The sequence below is a fragment of the Pleurodeles waltl genome, chromosome 9 (genome assembly GCF_031143425.1).
Source record: "Pleurodeles waltl isolate 20211129_DDA chromosome 9, aPleWal1.hap1.20221129, whole genome shotgun sequence".
Lineage (NCBI taxonomy): Eukaryota > Metazoa > Chordata > Amphibia > Caudata > Salamandridae > Pleurodeles > Pleurodeles waltl.
The window spans coordinates 1078701500-1078720268 of NC_090448.1; the positions used below are offsets into that span (position 1 = coordinate 1078701500).

The 18769-nt window shown below is 46.6% G+C and overlaps 1 protein-coding gene across 4 annotated transcripts in view; it reads left to right on the top strand.

The window, feature by feature from the left end:
• The window catches only part of MIS18BP1 (MIS18 binding protein 1), a 384752-nt gene that overhangs the window by 172827 nt on the left and 193156 nt on the right, over window positions 1–18769 (top strand). The gene's annotated exons all lie outside the window — the stretch shown is intronic.

Here is an 18769-nt window from a genome sequence, read left to right on the forward strand (position 1 = left end):
TTTACCAGTTTTGAAATTCTTACTTAAGCATGTGAATAACATTTTCGCACTAAGTGGTTTGATGCTCCATGTTGATTGCCAGGAGGCATCTGGGGGGTGCCCTGAAAGTTAAACTTCGAGGTCCAGTGGTGATTACCACCTGCTGACCATCCTGTAGTGCTGCTTTAAGAAACAGGGAAAACAAGATTGAAAAACAAAAATGGGATCATCTTATGCTTGCCTGTGAAACTAAGAGCACAAAAGCTTCTTGAGGTGCAGATTGCAATAGCCACAGATTGATTCAGATTATGAAGCGCCGGCCCCTCTCGAAGGTCCATTGAGGCATGCCTGGTGGCATTTCAGTACTAGTACCATTAGTATCTTACGTTGGAATTCAGAGTTCGCTGCTGTGGATTGTTACAGGTGAATGTCCAGTATCCTGCTACTTTTTCAGATTCAGCAGGGTTCCTACTGGTGACTCGAAAGCCTTTACTTTCTGTCCTCATCTCTTCCCTCTGCAATCTTTGTGGATGGATTGCACCTTTGACATGGTCTCTGATCCTTTGGTCTCATGGTAGTCTGGGAACCAACCAGGCCTGGATTCTCTTCCTGCGGTTTTATGGGTTGTGTGCAGCGTTCCTCAACCAAGGACCATGCTTATTCTGGGCTCTAAAAGAAACGCGCCTTGTAATTGAAAAGGACTTTGTTTGGCCAGAAACATAAGCACGTATAGGATCCACATCGCCCACAGTTTCTGCTTCACTAAATCAAAGGTCAGGTAGTGGAGGGACGGGAGTACCCCCTGTTATAGGGAAAGAAGCTGCCAGCCTGTTGAGTACAAGGAAGTAGGGGTGGTTCTCTCCCGCCCTAGACCATGATCAGTCCCTCTGTAATTTTGTACACCAGGCTGTTGTATTTACTAGGCCTTCATTTGAGGGTTGCAAGCCAGTGGAGAGGGGACAGTCCTCTGCCTTGCTCAAGGGTCTGCTGTAGGGTCTGAGAGCCATCGCACCCAACTCTGGGATAACCTGTAGGCCAGGCACATCAGCAAAGATTCCGGTGGGTACCTTGGATCTGCCCGGGACCCCTCTTAGTCTGCCTGAGCCATGCAGGACACCACAGGGAACTCTTGAGATGTGGGCAGGGTAAGACAGCTGTCCTGCGTAGTAGTCTTCTCACAGCCACATCTTCTGCAGCACCTGGCCACTCCACTTCTCCTAGTCTCAGGCCCAAAGACCCAGTAGCCACCTCGCTGCGTGCTGAAAGCACCCTCTCAATTTAAATCTTTCATCTCCGCACTTGTGGTCCCATGCACAACTACAATCAGTTTGCAAATGTAAGGCTTTTAGGAGGATGGATGGTGCAATCTGCTGGAGAGCCTCACAGAGTGACGTCCAATCACACAGTTTTTAAATATTTCAAGGTTTTCCATACTCTATAATACCATATCTGTAAAATTGTTGATAGCACATGTTTTTGCAAAGTTACTCTTTTTCTGAATCAGTGTCAGTGATTTGTTGTTCTGCTAACATTCTTATTTCCTTTTTCTTTTTTCTACTGTAATTCATTCACAATTACATTTTGATTCTGGCTTGACAACGCAGCTGTTGCTAGACGTAATGTGAGCAACCTAAAGAAAAGAGATTTCAGGAGGAGTGTGACAGAGGAGGGACCATTGCTCAGTCCACATGATTGCAGCCAGGAGTACATGTTTAGAATGGACAGAAGTTGTGTGCTGCAAAGAAAAAGTGCTTCACTCCATACAACTGTGATTATTTTATTTATCCAGCAGCCTGATTTGTTCATTTACAGGCACACAAATGATATAGTAGTGCTGTTAAAGTTTTGTAGATAACTAGATAAGGTATGTTTGTTATCCTCGGGCAGCTGGGAGGTGGAAAGTCATGAAAAGGGTATTGTACTCCCAGCACCCTAACCTTCCATCAGCACTTTTGTGTTTGGAAGCAGTGTGGGATACTCAAGGCTGCATCAATCCACATGGTTTTTAAGTCTGAAGTGACAGTAAAACTGTTGGCCAACCATATGTGTTTAACAAAATAGAATTTTCAGATTACGATTTAGAAAGGGACTGAGGCTAAACTCACTAGTTGGTGCCCCTGAGTTCAAGATTTCACTTGGCTGTATTTGTGTAGTTCCACTAAAACGACTGCTTGTACTGCACTTTTTGTTTTTTTGCAAAGCTTGTACTCCATACAGCAGGACTGAGTTCGTTATAGTGGCAAGCTAATGATCATGGCTCATAGGCAAGATCTGTTTATTATGAAATGTTATGATAAAAACATGAGACCTGACTTATTTATTGTGAAAAGTGTATGTTAAAGTCAATAGGCATTTAAGTGTGCATTGTTATTACTCTATATTCAAGTCTACAGATAGGTATTTTGTGTCTGTTGGTTGCCATGTGGAAAAGCCTACGGTCAAAACTGCAGGCCTGAGTTGGTTATGGTGACAAGCTTTAGGCCCAATTGGTGCACTTGGGAGCATTATTGATAGAAATGGGTGTTTCTGGTTGGCTAAGGTATTCACCTAAGATACCCGAGTTGTGGATTGGAGTCAGACTGCAAAGCACATAGAGTTATAAGCACAGAGAAAGGCCCACTTTCTAAAAGTGGCATTTCTAAAATAGTAATGTAAAATCGAACTACTCCAGTAAGCAGGATTTGTCACTAATATTCCAAACGTGCCAATGCTACTCCTCTCAGATCAGAAATTACCTCTTAAAAGTATATAAGGGAATTCCCAATGATAACCTATGGGTAGAGCAGCCATCACAGTAGTGAAAAACGAAATAGCTGTCTGCCACTACTAGGACATGCAAAACATAAATCAGTCAGTCAAAACATTTGTAAAGTGCACTGCTCACCCGTGAGGGTCTCAAGGCGCCGGGGGTGGTGTGTGGTGCTGCTACTGCTCGAACAGTCAAGTCTTGATGTGTCTCCTGAAGGTTAGTAGATATTGTGTCTGTCGCAGGTGGATAGGAAGAGTGTTCCACGCCTTGGCGGTGAGGTGGGAGAACGATCTGCCACCGGCGGTCATTCTGTGGATGCGTGGGTCGTGGCGAGGGCAAGGTCAGCAGAGCAAAGCTGTCAGTTCGGAATGTAGAAGGAGAGCCATCTGTTGAGGTATTCTGGTCCGGTGTTGTGCCGTGACTTGTGAGGAGTTTGAACGTGAAGCCAGTGCAGGTCTCTCAGGTGGGCTGTCGTGTGGCTGTGGCCGGGAGATGTCCAGGATGAGGCACGGGGAGGCTTTCTGTATGAATTGCAGTCTTTTCTGGAGCTTGGCGGTGGTTCCTGCGTAGAGGGCGTTGCCATAGTCCAGTCTGCTCCTTACGAGGACTTGGGTGGCTGTCTTTCTGGTTCCAGTGGAGATCCATTTGTAGATCTTCCAAAGCATGCAGAGGGTGTTGAAGCAGGAGGAAGAGATGGCTTTGACTTGCTGGGTCATTGATAGTGATGAGTCCAGGATGAATCCCACGTTGCGTGCATGGTCGGTGGGTGTCGGTGCGGTTCCCAGTATGGCAGGCCACCAGGAGTCGTCCCAGGTGGAGGGAGTGGAGCCGAGAATGAGGACCTCAGTTTTGTCAGAATTCAGTTTCAGACAGCTGTTCTTCATCCATTTGGCGATGGCCTTCATTCCTTCATGGAGGTTGCTTTTGGCGGTGGCGGGGTCCTTGGTGATGGAGAGGATCAGCTGGGTGTCATCGGCATCTGAGACGATGTTGAGGTTGTGAGATCGGACGATGTTTGCGAGCGGAGCCATGCAAACGTTAAAGAGGGTTGGGCTAAGGGGCGATCCCTGGGGTACGCTGCAGATGATCTTGGTGGCTTCAGAGTGGAATGGAGGGAGGCTGACTCTCTGGGTTCTGCGGGTGAGGAAGGAGGTGATCCAGTCCAGGGCTCTGTCGCGGATCCCTGCGTCGTTGAGGCGTGTGCGTAGGGTGTGGTGGCAGCTGGTGTCAAAGGCAGCCGAGAGGTCCAGGAGGAGGAAGGCCGCGGTTTCGTCGTTGTCAAGTATGGTCCTGATATCATCAGTGGCGGGATGAGGGCTGTTTCGGAGCTGTGGTCGCTGCGGAACCTGGATTGGGACGGGTCCAGTGTGGTGTTCTCCTCGAGGAAGCTGGTCAGTTGTTTGTTGACAATGTTCTCGATTACCTTTGCCGGGAAGGGGAGCAGGGAGATTGGACAGACGTTCTTGAGGTCCTTTAGGTCCGCCTTGGGTTTCTTGAGGAGGGAGTTGGTCTAAGCGTGTTTCCAGCTCTCCGGGAAGGTGGCAGACTCAAAGGAACAGTTGATGATTTTGCAGAGTTGGGGGTGCTATGACGGAGCTCACTTTGTTGAAGATGTGATGAGGGCAGGGGTCGGATGTTGTAGGAAGTTAGCTCTGTATGTACTATTTCAAAGTAAGAAATAGCATGCACAGAGTCCAAGGGTTCCCCATAGAGGTAAGATAGTGGCAAAAAGAGATAATTCTAATGCTCTATTTTGTGGTAGTGTGGTCGAGCAGTAGGCTTATCAGAAGGTAGTGTTAAGCATTTGTTGTACACGCACAGGCAATAAATGGGGAACACACACTCAAAGACAATTCCAGGCCAATAGGTTTTTATATAGAAAAATATATTTTCTTAGTTTATTTTAAGAACCACAGGTTCAAGATTTACAAACAATACTTTAAATGAAAGGTATTTCACTTAGGAACTTTAGGAACTTTGAATTAGCAAAACAGCATATAGAGTTTTCACACAAATGGCAAATAGCTATTTTAAAACTGGACATAGAGCAATTTTCAACAGTTCCTGGGGGAGGTAAGTGTTTGTTAGTTTTGCAGGTAAGTAAACCACCTACAGGGTTCAAACTTGGGTCCAAGGTAGCCCACGGTTGGGGGTTCAGAGCAACCCCAAAGTTACCACACCAGCAGCTCAGGGCCGGTCAGGTGCAGAGGTCAAAGTGGTGCCCAAAACACATAGGCTTCAATGGAGAAGGGGGTGCCCCGGTTCCAGTCTGCCAGCAAGTAAGTATCCGCGTCTTCGGAGGGCCAACCAGGGTGGTTTTGTAGGGCTCGGGGGGGGGACACAAGTCAGCACAAAAAGTACACCCTCAGCGGCACGGGGGCGGCCGGGTGCAGTGTGCAAACAGGCGTTGGGTTTGCATTGGAGTTCAATGGGAGACCCAGGGGTCTCTTCAGCGAAGCAGGCAGGCAAGGGGGGCGGGGGGGGCTCCTCGGGGTAGCCACCACCTGGGCAAGGGAGAGGGCCACCTGGGGGGTCGCTTCTGCACTGGAGGTCGGATCCTTCAGGTCCTGGGGACTGCAGGTGCAGTGTCTTTACCAGGCGGGTTCTTAGAAGCAGGCAGTCGCGGTCAGGGGGAGCCTCTGGATTCCCTCTGCAGGCGTCGCTGTGGGGGCTCAATGGGGTCAACTCCGGCTATTCACGGGCTCGCAGTCGCCGGGGAGTCCTCCCTGTAGTGTTGTTTCTCCACAAGTCAAGCCAGGGGCGTCGGGTGCAGAGTGCAAAGTCTCAAGCTTCCGGCGGGAAACGTGTGTTCTTTAAAAGTTGCTTCTTTGTTGCAAAGATGTTTCTTCTTTGGAGCAGAGCAGCTGTCCTCTGGAGTTCTTGGTCCTTTTAAATGCAGGGTAGTCCTCTGAGGCTTCAGAGGTCGCTGGACCCTGTGGAACGTGTCGCTGTTGCAGTTTTTCTTGAAGTGTGGAGACAGGCCGGTAGAGCTGGGGCCAAATCAGTTGGTTTCTCCGTCTTCTCTGCAGGGCTTTCAGGTCAGCAGTCCTTCTTTGTCTTAGGTTGCAGGAATATAGTTACCTAGGTTCTGGGAGCCCCTAAATACTCGATTTAGGGGTGTGTTTAGGTCTGGGGGGTTAGTAGCCAATGGCTACTAGCCCTGAGGGTGGCTACACCCTCTTTGTGCCTCCTCCCTGAGGGGAGGGGGGCACATCCCTAATCCTATTGGGGGAATCCTCCATCTGCAAGATGGAGGATTTCTAAAAGTTAGAGTCACCTTAGGGGCTGTCCTGACTGGCCAATGACTCCTCCTTGTTTTTCTCATTATCTCCTCCGGCCTTGCCGCCAAAAGTGGGCCCGTGGCTGGAGGGGGTGGGCAACTCCACTATCTGGAGTGCCCTGGGGTGCTGTAACAAAGGGGGTGAGCCTTTGAGGTTCACTGCCAGGTGTTACAGTTCCTGAAGGGGGAGGTGAGAAGCACCTCTACCCAGTACAGGCTTTGTTACTAGCCACAGAGTGACAAAGGCACTCTCCCCATGTGGCCAGCAACATGTCTGGTGTGTGGCAGGCTGCTAAAACTAGTCAGCCCACACTGGGAGTCGGGTATGGTTTCAGGGGGCCTCTCTAAGATGCCCTCTGGGGTGTATTTCACAATAAAATGTACACTGGCATCAGTGTGCATTTATTGTGCTGAGAAGTTTGATACCAAACTTCCCAGTTTTCAGGGTAGCCATTATGGTGCTGTGGAGTTTGTGCATGACAGACTCCCAGACCATATACTCTTATGGCTACCCTGCACTTACACTGTCTAAGGTTTTGCTTAGACACTGTAGGGGCATAGTGCTCATGCACTTATGCCCTCACCTATGGTATAGTGCACCCTGCCTTAGGGCTGTAAGGCCTGTTAGAGGGGTGACTTATCTATGCCTATAGGCAGTGTGAGGTTGGCATGGCACCCTGAGGGGAGTGCCATGTCGACTTAGTCATTTTCTCCCCACCAGCACACACAAGCTGGCAAGCAGTGTGTCTGTGCTGAGTGAGGGGTCCCCAGGGTGGCATAAGACATGCTGCAGCCCTTAGAGACCTTCCCTGGCATCGGGGCCTTGGTACCAGGGGTACCAGTTACAAGGGACTTACCTGGATGCCAGGGTGTGCCAATTGTGGAAACAAAGGTACAGGTTAGGGAAAGAACACTAGTGCTGGGGCCTGGTTAGCAGGCCTAAGCACACTTTCAAATCATAACTTGGCATCAGCAAAGGCAAAAAGTCAGGGGGTAACCATGCCAAGGAGGCATTTCCTTACAGATGGTGAGCCGGAGTGGATGGTGTTCATGATTTTGATGGTGTCATCGTCGACGTGGGTCTAGGAGAGAAGGAGGCTGGTGTGGCTGAGGGGCGGTGAGTCTGTGGTGTCGGTGGTTGACGGTGGGGGGGGGGGTCTGGGTTTTTAAGCTGTCATGGATGTCTGCGATCTTGCGGTAGGAGAAGGTGGCTAGGGAGTCGCAGAGGTTTTGTAATGGGGGGGATGTTGTTGACGTTGGAGCCGGGGTTTGAAAGTTCCTTCACGATGTTGAAGAGCTCCTTATAGCTGTCTGCGTTGTTGTTGATGCGTTCTTTGAAGGCAGTTCTTTTGGCAGTTCGGAAGAGTTGGTGGTGTCTGCGGATGGTGTTCTTGAAGTCTGTGTGGTTGTTCGGTGTCTGTGCTTGGCGCCACTTTTTCTCAGGTCTTCACCATGTTGGCTTGGGTCTTGGAGGTCGACGGTGAACAAGAAGGCCTTTCTGTTGGTGCGTCTGTTAGAAGGTTTCTTGATCGGGGCAAGAGTGTTGGCACAGTCGTTGATCCATTGCCTGATGTTGCGGGCTGCTGTGTCGGGGGTGTCGATTGGTGGGTTCCGGGAAAGGGTGGTGATCAGCTGGTCTTCGGTGACATTGTTCCATCTGCGGTGGGGAATCCGCTGCGGGTGATGGTGTGTTGTGGGTTTCTCAAAGGAGAAGTGAATGTAGCGGTGGTCGGTCCAGTGGAGTTCAGTGGTGTGGCTGAAAGACGTGTTTGGCAGAGAAAATGGGGTCAAGCATGTGTTCTGCAGAGTGGGTGGGTGTCGTGATGAGCTGCTTGAGGCGGAAGTTGTCGAGGTGGGTGGTGGTGGAGTTGTTGTCGTTGGTGTTCTCAAGATGGAAGTTCAGGTCCCCGAGGAGTATGTAGTCTGTGGATGCGAGGTCGTGCGTGCTAATGACGTCGGAGATGGAGTCGCTGAACTGCTGTCAGAGTCCGGAGGTTTGTAAACAAGGGTCCCTCTGAGGCTGGTGTTTGGAACGGTATGGATCTGGAAGTGCAGGTGTTCGGCGGCGCTGAGGGTGTCTTCGGTGCTGGTCGTGATTCTGAGGGTATTCCTGTGGACGATAGCGATGCCTCCTCTTGGTCTGTTGGTGCAGTCCCGGGTGATCTTGTAGCCGTCTGGGGAATAGCTGTAGCACTGAGAAGGGGTTCATCCAGGTCTCGGTCAGGAAGGCGACGTCTGGGGAGGCTGATGAGTAGGTTCAAGAGTTCGATGGCATGTTTGTGGACGTAGCGGGTGTTGAGTAGGAAGCATCTGAGATGGTTGCGTCCTGCCTTGGTGGGTAGGTCGCTGGCGTGGAGGCTGGTGAATGTGCAGGTGGAGAAGGGTCCATGGATGAGCTGCGGGGTGGCCTGATGGCAGGTGGATGAGAGGCCCTCGTTGAGCGCATGGAGGGTGGTGGCGTCATAGTGGAGGCGGTGGGGGGTGGGAACCAGGGCGCGGTCCAGGTCCGGGCAGGCACAAGCGGGCTTTCCTTAGGCCACCATTACGAAGGGGGGGGGACAGCTGGAAGCGGGGGCAGAAAACAGTGTGAAGAAAGGGGGTGGGGCAGCAGCGGCAGGAATGCATCGAGAGAGAGGAGGTAGCGTGGCCGCAGGGGCAGCAGCAGGGGAGAGAGAGTGAGTGAGCGAAAGAGAGCGGAGTGAGAGGAGAGAGAAACACAGAAAGGGTGTAATGCAGAAGCGAAAGTCAAAAGGAGCACAAAAGGGACAGACCCAGAAGAAAAAGCACACACAGTGCAAAGCAGGAAAAAGGAGGAGAGAGGCAGAGGGCAGCCTAGTAGAAGAGCAGAGCTCTCCCACTAGGCACCAGGGATAAGATGCAGGCAGAAACCTGCGGGTGGAGGAGGGCCACTAACTCCTGACAGAGGTCAGGGGTGAAGAGGAACGAGGGCTCTACTTAAAGTGGAGCTACGGGAGGCGGAACAGTTCACTGACCATGCAAAACATAAACATATGTCCTATCTTTTACATACACAGCACCCTGCCCATAGGGCCACCTAGGGCCTACCTCAGGCGGTGACTTTAGTGTAGTAAAAGGGGGAGTTGAGGCCTTGGCAAGCAGTTTCAAATGCCAAGTCAATGTGGCAATAAACTGAGCATGCAGGGGAGTTGAAGCCTTGGCAAGCAGTTTCAAATGCTGGTCTGTTTTTTATGAAACAGTATGACAGAGACAGATGGTCCAGCTTGTTAATTGTGAGAAGCTTTTGTTAAAGCCAGTAAGTCTTTTACAGTTGGTTGTTATCAGATTATTTTACAGGCTTTAGATAGGTATATTTTTGCTTGTACTCTCACAGATTAATATATTAGGTAAAGGTTTTAGCGTTGGCCACACACTCTGACAAACCCTGGGGTTTTATCTATGCTGATTCTTGTTAGGCCGTGATCCGAGGTTTTGTATATTGTTTTGCAAGCTGTATCTTTCTATATATTTGAAATTTTAAAACGGTATGCAGGATGGCTGCCAGTTTATGTGCACTTCATTAGGCTGGTGTTGGGTAGGGTGTAAAGCAATTGGTAAATGGTGAAGGCTTTATCTGTCCATAGGCAGAAGTCATACCAGATTTCATAGGTTTCATCTGTTTTTATGAAACTTTGTGACAAATGCCAGTAGGCCTGGCCCGCTGATTGTGGAAACTGCATATCTGATAGAGACTTCTTGCTGCAGATTCCATAACTTAGAATTATGGCCAGGAGCCAAACTGTGTCCAGAAACATTTCAAGCTGTACCTCTGTGTTACCGTAGGTGGTGGTGTTCAGCTCCTTGTCAGTGTCATCTGCTGTGGAAGTGACATATTCGGTACCCATATAGGCGTCAGTAGGTGCAGACACGGAGAGATATACCTTCAGTCACTTATTGACTCTTTTTTTTATTTTTTTTATGTTTCCTCAAACCCTTTTGTAAGACTTTGTTTCCTGTAGTGCTAGCGATGTCCCTTAAGAAACCAGCAGATTTCAAACCCTTTGGTGTTTATCACAGGCAGATGTCTGTGTCAGACCCACATCTGGTTTAACTGTGGTTCTTGGAGCAGGACCAAAGTCTGCGAGGCTCACCACGCCATGTACCCGAAGACGTTGCAAGAGTAGTCCTTGAATCTCCTCGCCACCTGACTTCAAACAACCCCTCGATGATAATCATCTCAGTTAGTCTTCTTCGGGTAAGTCCCACAAAAAAACAAAAAGAAGTCCAAGAAGCCAAAGTGCTATTAGATTTCACTGCACCGCTCCAAGTCTTCGGCTCAGGCATGAGAACGATGACTCAAGTCAAGACCCACTCTGGCTGTACCTGCCCCGCACCGCCCAGTGTTTCCTGGAGCCTGAGCGACACCCACTCAACATAAAGAGCTATGTGCGACCTTGCACCTCATATATGGGCGTCCCGACCCCTCTGGGGTGCCTTCAGGCCCCACAGGTTCAGAGGAAGCCCCAACTGGATTCCAACCAGCAGGGTCATCCTTGGCACCAATTAGGCCCCTTGGATCCGGTGTTGGATCTGGCGTGGCCACAAGACTACAACCTTCCCAGGAGCCTCTCTAGTGCCATCTTTCCCGGCACCACCAACACCCTATGGTGGAGCCTACCCCATCATAATACCAGACTCGGATGCAGTGCTGGATTGACGTAGTCCAATCCAGCACCACCCAGAACCATGCCCTCTGAGCCGAAGCCAGTTCGCTTTTCCTTTGATAGGCGTAGAGAGGGAGACAATTAGGAGGGGCTTAGGACCATTATGGTTAACTTAACTCCCTTGCTTAATCCAAGGACAACCAGTACGAGGAGCTGGCAAATACCAGTGGTTTGGACACTGGCCTGGTCTCTCCTCCAGTCATGGCTATGGAAGAGGGTGCTTCTTATGGAATGGTGGCACAAAGGGTGGGTGTGGTCCTGGACCTTCAGGTGTCCTTCAAACCCCTCTAGCTTGCCCTCGTACCACCACAGGCACCCAGTGGATGGCAGGATGTGCCATTACCTTCCCTGCTGGCAGTCCATAACCTCAAGCAATTGGGTACTCCAGATCAGCCAGCGTGGTTACTCCATCCCCTTTGTGGAAATGCTGCCACCCATTCCACCTTATTATGACCTGACGGAGGGCTTACCTCTCCCTGCTTAGTCAGAAAGTACAAGCTCTTTTGGCCAAAGGAGCCATCGTTTTTGGATGTTTCATCCTCTTATCCTAGATTTCAGTGACTCTGACTCTGAGGCTGTTGGGCCTCATGGCCTCCTGTTGTTGCATAAACTTAGACTTAGCTTAGCTCTGCAAGGTTTGATTTCATACCCACAGGTGACACAAGTGAACTTAGTTCAGTGCACCAACAATTGAATGTGAAAGACAGGTTTTTGGAGAACGCCACCCAATTAGTTGAAGTGGTCATAATGCTTTTATGTTAAGAGTCCTAAATAGTGATTCAGGGACACCATGATGTTTGGAAATCAGAAGTCTGTTGCTTAGCACATCTAAAATAACCACACTAAATATAATTAAAATAGCACAAATGTATGTTGTGAAGAGCGGGAATATAATGAACATTTCTAACATAGTTAAAATGCTGACCAAAACCCTAGCCTTAAAAGCTACTTCTAAGATCTACACTAGGAGAGCATGGAATAGTATAACTTACATCTAGAGATAGGGAGATACCGCGCGCTGCATACCTGTTTTACAGCAAAGCTGTCATTTTCATTAGTCGTGCAGGCTGTGGTTCCAGCGAAAGCCAAACACATTGCTTCAGCTACTTTCCTCCTTGTCTTCACTCCATATCAGCTTTCAGTAGAAACTAAAATGTGGCACCATCTCTGGCAGTCAAGTTCTTTTCTGGCAGTATCTAGCATGATGATCTGGGGCTAAGGACCTCTTCTGCCAAGTGGCAGTCCTTTTATACTGTATCTTACCTGAGATGGGAATTTCTGGCATAACTGCAGGAATGTAAGACATAAACTATGTACATAAAGATGCTAGTCTTATACACATTCTTATAAACAAGTATGATAAAAACACATTAATTCAGACTGTACTGTTTTGGCTATTGTTCTTGTCTGACTTTAAAATAGAGATAAGAAGACTATTGTCCCAGATGGATATCACATCAGGTGTCTTATCAATGTCATTGTCTGAGTGACATGGCACTTTCACTGGTTCTTGGAATGATAAGGGCAGACAATGTCTGTTTCAAAGGCAGACATGTTGATGATTCTGCAAAAGTAGAAAAAATTGAGAGACTGCCTGCTCAAGATGGAGTCTGGCCTTATATGTCACTGAATCCTTCTGGTGAAACATGTCCATTGGCATATACAGGCTCTGAAGTGGGACCTGAAGTCCGAGTGGGGGCATCATATGGGGAATCTCTACGACCTGGTCTAGCTCTCAAAGGGAACCTCAAAAGCCCTGCAATGGTGGCTGACGGACCACAGTTTGGTCAGCAGCAGACCCCTCTCCTTTTCCCACCTAGAGCTGGATGAAGTGGCAGATGCCTCACACCTAGGCTGGGGTGGCTATCTCGGAGAAGTGGAGATCAGAGGACTCTGATCTCTGGTAGTCCCAGCTCCACATCAGCTTGTTGGAGCGGAGGGCCATCCAACTGGCATTAAAAGCCTTTCTCCCTTCGACTGTGGGAAGGCTAGTGCAGGTGTTCACGGACAACAACACTGTCATGTGATACTGCAACAGAGTGGAGTGGGGTTGTGGTTCTTGTGTCAAAAGACCCTGCATCTCTGGACATGGCTGGAATGTCAGGGCATTTCCCTGGTAGTTCAACATCTGGCATCCTCTCAAAACCCTAGAACGGACCATCTATGCCTAGAAGATCACAAATGGTGTCTTCATCCAGAGGTGGTGCAAAGTCTGTTCTGAGACTGGTGAGAGCCTTAGTTAGATCTGTTTGCCAGCACTGAGAATGCACAATGTCAGCAATTCTGAGTGCTGGAGTTTACAAGGCGGCCTTCGCCCAGAGAAGCTTTTCGTCTTGTGTGGAGCTCAGTCTTCCTGGATGCCTTTCTACTGATACCACTCCTGCCCAGAGCTCTCAAGAAGATCAGGAATGAGCAAACTTAAGTCATTCTTGTCGCTCTGGAGTAAGAATGGAGAGTTTGGTATCCCAAACTCCTGAGCTTTAGCATCGGTCCTCCGATCAGGCTGGTCCTTTGGGAGGATCTTCTGTTGCAACAGGACGGCAGGGTGTTGCATCCAGACTTGCATGTGCTCTGCCTTCATGCTTGGAGATTGAGTGGTGACAGTTGTGGGTTTTGAACCTTCTTCACGAAGTCTATGAAGTTATTCTGGCAGCCAGGCTTCCCCCGACCTAGACGATATACCTCTGTACTAATTTGTGGAATGGTGTGCCTCCAAAAATGATGACCCGCCATTCTGCTCCCATATCCCAAGTTTTGTTGTTGATTCTTTCCCCGGCCCAACAGTGTCAAAGGTTACATGTGAGCCATTTCAGCTTTCCTGCGGTTACCGGACCAACCTTTTTTGGTCAAGTCACTCGCTGTGACTCATTTTCTAAAGGGACGCCAACTTCTGTTCACTCCATGACCATTCATTATGCCTCAATCGGGTCTTGACATTTCTAATGTGTGTGCCCTTTGAACCTCTACCCAGCTGTGCACTCTGTTACTCACAATCAAAATGGCTTTCTGGAGGCGATAACATCAACCAGGAGGGTCAATGAGCTGCAAGCACTTTCCCTGCACTCTCCCTGCACAACATTCTACACAGACAGACTGGTGCTGAAAACCCATGCCTACTTTCTCCCAAAAGTGGTGACACCTTTTTAAAGTGGGCCAACCTATCACCTTGCCTGCCAACTTTGGCACAGACTCTATCTAACCACAGACTCATTACCAATCCTCACCGCTCTGCAAATGGATTTCTCCACATAAGGGAAACCCTTATGAGGTCCTTAATGCTTCACACCAGTACATCAGCAACATTTGTGACTTTGTGCTTCTGGCGTGGAAAGGTTGTAAAAAGTAACTGATATCAGTGCACTGGTATGGACGCCTACATAGGTACCACGCACGTCACTTCTGGTGCAGACAGCGCTACCGATTAGAAGGCAAATTACGGCACCTACCAGCGCACAGAAGTACTGCTTGAAAAGTTCTAGACCCAGTCTGAAGTCTGGGACTAATTCTAAGGTAAGGAATCTGCTGCTGGATAATCTCTACCAATCAAGGCTTTACTGAAGGTAAGTAACTTGTTTATTAAAGACAAAAGGCTTTTAAGGATGGATAGATATTATGCTGTGCTAAAGCTTGTAGACATGTATTTTGTAACATGGAATTTCACAGATTACAGTAGTAAACAAGGATTTTGGTGTTGGTGATTTAAATAGTGGAGCTAGAATGTATGTACTACAATAATACTTGTTAAGCTCTTTGGAGAGTTTGTGTTTTGCTTTGCCAGCTATAATTTTGGATACATCTGTACTGTTATGTCAGGATGTCAAATAGTTGCCTTTGTAGAAAGCTTACGCTCAGTATAATAGCAGCCAATGATTAAGGCTATAGGCTTGACTGTTTATTATGAAAAGTTACGATAAAGGCAGTAGGCCCAGGAAATTGATTCTGAAAAGTATGTGTTGAAGTTACTAAGTATTTAAGGGTGGATTGTTATCATTTTGAGCCCACAGATATGTTTTGGTTTTCCCTGGGATCTCACAAATTACTTTTAGAGGTAGTGTTTTGTTGTTTGCAAACCTTTCAGATAGGCCATGGATGCAGGAACTTTGCACCTTGAGAATCCCTGTTAAGCCCTGTGTTAGAACAGATAGTATTTTGCTTTGCTAACTGTCATTTTATATACATTTGCAACTGTATGCCTGTATGCTTGATGTTTGCCTTGTGGGAATTCTTACTCTCAGTGCAGGAGGCCTAAGTTGGTTATGATGAGAGGCCAATGATAGCCATATTCATGATTGGTGTGCAGGGAAATGTAATTCTAGATGTCATACTTCTGGTCTATTTATTATGAAAAGTTATTTCAAAGGCATTAAGCCTGACATTTTTATTGTGAAAAGCATTAAGTAAATATGCCTCTAACAGTGAATTGTTGTCACATTGGTACAGGCCGTAGAAAGGTGCTTGTTTACATGTAGTCTTACAGATTCCCATAGTAGCCAAGGATTTTGTGTTAGTTATCCACTATGACAAACCCTTGGAGTAGAATTTAACTGTGATGATTCTTTTTAGGCTCTGAGAGGGGTTGTACATTGATTTGCCAAAATTATTTTTGTATATATTTGTAATTTTAGAAGCATATGCCTTCTGGTTGCTAGATATTACACTCTTCAGTAGGCCTGTGTGCTATATAGTGTAAAAGCCATTAGTAAAGGCATGAGGCCTTATTGGATAATTGGTAAAGTATGTTGTATTTCTTACATGTGGTCTATTTATAATTAAAATGTATGACAAAGCAAGTAGTCCTTACCTATTATGAAAAACGTGTTAAAGGCAATAGGCTTTTAAGGGTGGGTTGTTTTCACATTGCTAAAGTGTGTAGGAAAGGAATTTTGTTACTTGGAATCTCGCAGATTACTGTAGTAGGCAAGGGTTTTGATATTGGTGACCCTTACAAACATAGCATGAGGATAGATTTGCACTCTGGTAATCTGTATTACGCTGAGTTAGTAGGGATTTTATATTGTTTTGACAATTCAATTTAGTACGTATTTGTAATTTTATTACGGTATAACTGATAGTTGCCTTGTGGTTAGAGTTATGACCAGCACAGCAAGTTTAAGCTGGTTATGATGACAAGCCAATGCTAAAGGTTATAGGCCTAATTGTTTATAATGCCAAGTTATAGTAAAGGCAGTAGGGCTGACATATTGATTGTGAAAAACATATGTTAAAGTCAGCAGGCTTTTTGAGTGGATTGTTATCTTGCAATTCATGTTCAACACTGCTTCTGTGCACAGTTTTAACATGAACCAATCCCCATGCAATAATTGTGGTTTTTATACTTCAAGACCAAACAGGAAAATACGTGCAAATTTGTGTCTTCTTGAAGCCTCTGTATAACTCTGCATATGTGTAAGCTTTAATTCTTTCTTATAAACCGTTCTGTTATGCCACCTTTTAAAATTGGGATTTGATTTATTCCAAAGAATCTCATTGGTTGTGTATGGTTTTGAATTTTTAGAACTGTAGTGACATGAATAGCTATAGTATTTTTTCATAACTGCACTTTTATTGCTCTTTTATTCTTATTGTAATATTTCTGTTGCTACTTCCTATGTAGGTATGTCATTTTCACTTGTTATCAAGAGAGATATTATTTGGTCACGTTACTGTTTTTCTAGATACTTGTGCTCGAAATTCTACTACTCCTAGACCACTCTTGGAAGAGGTCCTCAAACCTCTGTGAATTCTAACTCTATAGTTTTATATATTCTCTTACAACTTTTTTATCAACTGTATAGTGCCACTAAATCTGTTTATAGGCTTACTTTTTCACTCTCCTCCTGTATCCATTTCTTTGAAACTGTTAACAATTCTCATACCTTTCCTTCCTTGCTTTCCTTCATTTCCCCCCTTCTTTAATATACTATTACACTATCAATTATTTGGAACATATTCAATTTTAATGAGTAATTTACTTGCAAATTACTCTGTTGAACAAAAGTACTGGCTCAAGTACTTGCAATCAGGATCCCAAGCAAACCACAGCACGAAGACTGCACTGATCTCAGCCACAGCAGACATCAGAGCCCTCCTTGAACCAGGAGAAACAGCAGCATTAATCCTGTTGGACCTCTCTGCGGCATTCAGCAAGGTTTCCCACCACACGTTCCTCAAGAGATTTCACAACATTGGTTTTCAATAAGAAGCCCTAAAATGGATCGCCTCTTTTCTCTCAGGCCGCACTCAAAGCATCTGCCTTTCACCTCCTCACCCAAGACCATCAACTGCGGCATACCCCAATGATCTTGCCTCAGCCCCACTCTAGTCAACAGCTACGTGACCCCCCTCACAGACATTATCAGATTCCACAGTATCAACATACTCTCCTATGCCGATGACACCCAGCTGATCCTCTAGCTCACCAAGGACCCACGCAACAGCAAATGTAATTTCTCAATGCCATAAACAACATAGCAACTTGGATGAGAAACAGCTACTTCAAGCTCAACACCGACAAGACCAAGGTCCTGGTCATCTGGAAGAACATTAACATATGGGACCACAGCTGGTGGCCAGAAGACCTCGGACCACGCCTGCAACCTCTGCAGCATCCTAGACATCCATATGTTCTTGAAACAACAAGTGAACTCAGTCACCTCCTCCTGCTTCCGCATACTCCTGATGCTCCGTTGAATCTTCAAATTGATTCCCATCAACGCAAGGAAAACAGTCACACTTGCGCTGATCCCCAGCTGCCTCAACTACAGCAACGCTCTCTATGCTGGTATCAGCACCCAGCTACTCAAAAGACATCAGGCCCTACAGTACACAGCGACCAGACTTATCCTGAACCTTCCTAAATGCACCAGCATCATCCCTCATCTCTGGGAACCCCACTGGCTCCTGGTCCAGAAGAGATGCCAGTTCAAGATCCTCACTCTGGCTTTCAAAGCTCTACACAATCAAGGATCTACCGACAACAACCACAGACTAAACTTTCACATCCCTGCAAGACAGGTGCTTTCCGCCACTCTCAACCTCACACGCACTCCCCACATCTATCGCACCCGTAGCTGGACTGCTCCTCCTCTTACATCACAGCCAAGTCCTAGAACAACCTATTCCCTGCACCTCAGGACAGGTCCCTCCTTGGTGGTTTAAAAAACAAAAACCAAGACATGGCTCCTCGACAGAGACACTGCACCTTCAGCACCCAGAGACCCTTAGGGGTGACAGTTGCCACACTTAACAAATTATTGATTGATTGTTATTGTAACAATGTAATCTTTGTTGCAATCTTCTTTAATAAACCTCTTTAAACTTAAAAGAAAATTAGTTTGTTATTGATTACATTTTATATTGTGGAATATTTGTAGTTCCTTCCTTACATACAAACGCATTGAGCAAATACTCCATTTGGTTCATGTTAAGAAAACCTCTAGGCTTTATGGAAACTATTTTTTGTGCCAAGCAGTTTTGATGAGTAGGTAATATTGTCCAATGTTTGCCCTTTCCTATGTTACTGTAGGTTTTAGTCCTACGGTTTCATAAATTACTAGGCCAGTTTTTTCATAATTGTTTACAGTTTTACTGAACTTAGTTTGTGTGATATAAGTCTTATGTTTTTTCATTGTCTGTGTTTTTTTCTTTAGATTGCCAAAGGGTTCTTGATCCTTTATAATCATTTTCCTTTTTGTATTCTCTGTTTGAATCTTAGTTTAGATTTTACTGGCTGGCCACAAAAGATTTGCATTTTTAGTCCATTTTCCTATTCTCAAAAATACTCCAAATAGGACGTTATTGTTTTGTTTTTTATGACTTCTGCTTGTAGGGAGCTACACATTTTTGGATGTACTGGTGTGTATACTACAGATTGATTTTTGTTATCTCCTTGCTACAATATATTCATTTAGAACAGGCAACGTGCCTTCTGTCATACCATCATGTGAAGAGATGTAATCATTGACCAAACCATGCCTACCCAATCGCGAACAATTCCTTTAAAATGTTATGCCTATAAAGGAGCATCACCTGGTGTCCATGGTGGTCTCATGCTTGTGCAGGTGCATAGTCCTGCCATAT